At 54.6% G+C, this 3,166-nt stretch overlaps 1 protein-coding gene across 2 annotated transcripts in view; it reads right to left on the bottom strand.

The window, feature by feature from the left end:
- Positions 1 to 2,725, bottom strand: part of THSD1 (thrombospondin type 1 domain containing 1) — a 29,586-nt gene extending 26,861 nt beyond the window's left edge. For both annotated transcript variants that reach the window (XM_042839252.1, XM_042839253.1), the window contains exon 1: positions 2,648 to 2,725. The gene's annotated coding sequence lies outside the window, so the exon portion shown is untranslated. The remainder of the gene's footprint in view (positions 1 to 2,647) is intronic.
- Positions 2,726 to 3,166: the final 441 nt, after the last annotated feature.

Below are 3,166 nucleotides of genomic sequence, written 5' to 3'. Positions count from 1 at the left end.
TCTATTCTATTCTATTCTATTCTATTCTATTCTATTCTATTCTATTCACGTGGTCTTAGTCTCATCACTTAGCTTTCCTCTGGCACAGGCTCTTGCTGGAAGCTGCACTCTGCTGCCTGACAGGTTTTAGGAGAACAAATCCACTGCACGTGGGCACTGCAGTATCAGGAACTGTGCAAGAACCAAAGTCACACTATTTTATGTTCGCTTTGGATGGCAGATAGCTTTTACAACAACAACAAAACCTACTGGATTTATGACTTCCTGTGCATTTTCCACGAGTTGGTACGTCAAAAGGCCAGAGAGCAGACTGGTTGTTGAGCAGGCTGGATGGTGCTATTACTGCTAGTGTGCACAGCTAACAAGTGTGCAGCTTCACCAACATATCCCCCAGCAACTATATCCTCTTCATAGGGCAGGCAAAAGACAAATCAGTGCTGCAGTTAAGAAGGGGGCTGTAGTTAACGAGGAATCAATCACCCACCCCACAGACAAGCCCCAGGCTTTGAGATGACACGTGCATCAGACAAAGCCTGTATTCTCCCTAACTATGAGTACTCTGCAGATCCCTGGCAGAGCAGCCCCTGCCCTCACTCCACCCTCCTGCAGTAGGCCTGTTCTCGCCCACCTCATCCCATCATAGCTCAGATGCCTTCTCCCAGTCACCTCGAGGAACCCAGCCAGGAGCTGTCAGGTAAATAAAATCTGAAACTCAAAATGAGCAAAACATTACAATATCAAAGAATGGCCAGGGTTGGAAAGAACCTCAAGGATCAGGAATCTCCAACCCTCCTGCCACATGCAGGGCCACCAACTTCCACGTTTAATGCTAAACCAGGCTGCCCAGGGCCCCATCCAACCTGGCCTTGAACACTTCCAGGGACAGGGCATCCACAACCTCTCTGGGCAGCCTGTGCCAGCACCTCAGCACTCTTATAGTAAAGAACTTCCCCCTGACATCCAACCTAAATCTTCCCTCCCTCAACTTAAAACCATTTCCCTTCGTCCTGCAGTTATCAACACTTTCAAAGAGTCGATTCCCCTCCTGTTTGTAGGCTCCCTTTAGGTACTGAAAGGTTGTAATGAGGTCAACCTTGCCAGAATGTAAGAGGGAAAACAAAGTCCCAGATGAAAAACAAGTCTCCTTAACTGCTGTCTATTAGTAAAAATATTGCAGTCCTATTTGCACAGTTGTATTATGCATGAGAGTGGCTGACAGTGAAGCAGCCCAGCGAAACAGATCCTGGAAGTCATAGAATCAGAATTACAGAACCATCTGAGTTGGAAGAGACCCTTAAAGGCCATCTGCTCCAACTCCCTTGCAACAAACAGGGACACCTACAGCTCGATCAGGTGCTCAGAGTTGCTCCAGCCTAAGTCAGAGAGCCCTTCCTGCTTTTCACTTGAGGAAGCTCGCTAGCAGCACAAAAAAGAAGCGTCCATCTGCCACGTTTCTGCAAACGTGAGATACTTCATCTGTCTGTAGGGAAAGAGATTAATTATTTTCGCTATTGCGCCGTGGCATTAGGCAGCCATTGAAGTGTCACCACCTGCTGGGAATTTCAAAACTTCTCACCAAATCCTCCTCCCCGTCACAAATGCGGGAGCACCTCAGGTGCACATCACCTCGCTGACATCCCACTGCTGCTGGCCATACACACGGCTGCTGGCCGGGAGCTGCGCTCTGAGACTGGAGCTGGGCTCGGGGAAACGCACATACGGCTGCGTGCCGCAGCAGGGGGCCGGGGCTGCCAGCCTCAAAGGCATCGCTCTTTCTTATTTACACATCAGACAATTTGACGTCGTTATCAGATAATGGCTGTATTGAAATTAGGCACCTAAACTCACCGGGCTGAAAATGACAGCGCTTTTGCGAGGTTAAAAAAAAAAATAATAATAATTAGCTGGTAAAGCATACAGCTATCAGTATTTGGGGCTGATGCTCAGAAATGCTGGGATTTGCCAGCTCTTATTGGTATTGGCTCAGCAATATGAGAGCTGCCAGCACTCTCCATCCCACAGCAGAGTGAATAGATGGATGAGGTTTGCTGTGGAAAACGTACAGTGACAATAAGTTTATTAAGCATAAGGAGGGTCAGGAAAACATCCAAGCAATAATGAATCGCCTCCGTGCAGAATTAAATGCATCGGATCGACCCTCGTGGCGTAAGGTGGACGCAGCCATCCGCTCCTCCGCTCTCCTCCAGATTTTGCTGGCATTCTCTGTATCGCCCATCGTTTCTGGGATCCCCCACTTACGGAAGTTTATCGTAAGGATCGTGACACGCATCGCACAGCTGAAACAATTAGGAATCAGCTCCGAAATGCCACCAACCACCGACACGAGCAGGAGAAAGCCTCCCCGGCGCCTGCACGGCGCACTGTGCCCGGCGCACGACGGCCAGCAGCAGCAACGCCGCGCACGGCAGGACGCAGCGCGGTCTCTCCCGTCCGCGCTTCGGGGCAGCGGGCTGCAGCCCGGAGCCCGAAGTTACTCCGCACCTCTTCACACGCAGCGCGGTCCCGCGCCCCCAGCACAGCGCGCCCCGCTCCGCCTCCCCCCGGCCCCGCGTTCACTCCCTACCGCGACCGCGGGACCCCCGAGCTCCGGAGAGCCGCCTGCCGCGCGGCCGCGGCGCTCGCTCACCTCAGGCAGCGGCCGGGGTAAATGGCGGGGCGGCTGTCAGCGGGCGCCGCGCGAGGGGAACCCGCGCCCCTGGCGGCGAGGCGAAGCGAAGAGACGCGAGGCGAGGCGAGGCGAAGCGCCGCACCGCCCGCCCCGCTCCCGCCGGGGCCGCACCGCCCTCGCCCGCCCGCCGCCAGGGTGTGGCGGCGCCCCCGCCCCGCGCCCACGGCCGGAGTCGGCCGAGCGCCTGGGTGACACGGCCCGGCCCCTGGGACGGAGGCACCTGAGGCTCCGTGACAGCTCCAGTGGGCCCGCGGCGGCGGAGGCTTCGGTGATCTCAGCCCTCCGCTCTCCAGTGCCCACCCGTCCGCTGCCCAACTTGGCGCGTGCATGGGTGTTACTCGTCATGAGTAAATTCGGGGACTGCTGCGGCAGGACATGCTGATAAGGAACGGAAATGTCTTCTAGAGGGGCTTCTTAAAAGAGAAATCCGTGTATTTTTACACAAGAGCGACTGATTTATCTCAAACCACTGTTACC

The sequence above is a fragment of the Centrocercus urophasianus genome, unplaced genomic scaffold (genome assembly GCF_019232065.1).
Source record: "Centrocercus urophasianus isolate 14NV4802_14NV808 unplaced genomic scaffold, USGS_Curo_1.0 seq_9, whole genome shotgun sequence".
Lineage (NCBI taxonomy): Eukaryota > Metazoa > Chordata > Aves > Galliformes > Phasianidae > Centrocercus > Centrocercus urophasianus.
The sequence above is the reverse complement of the archived record's forward strand: the minus strand, read 5'-3'. Positions and strand labels throughout refer to the sequence as shown.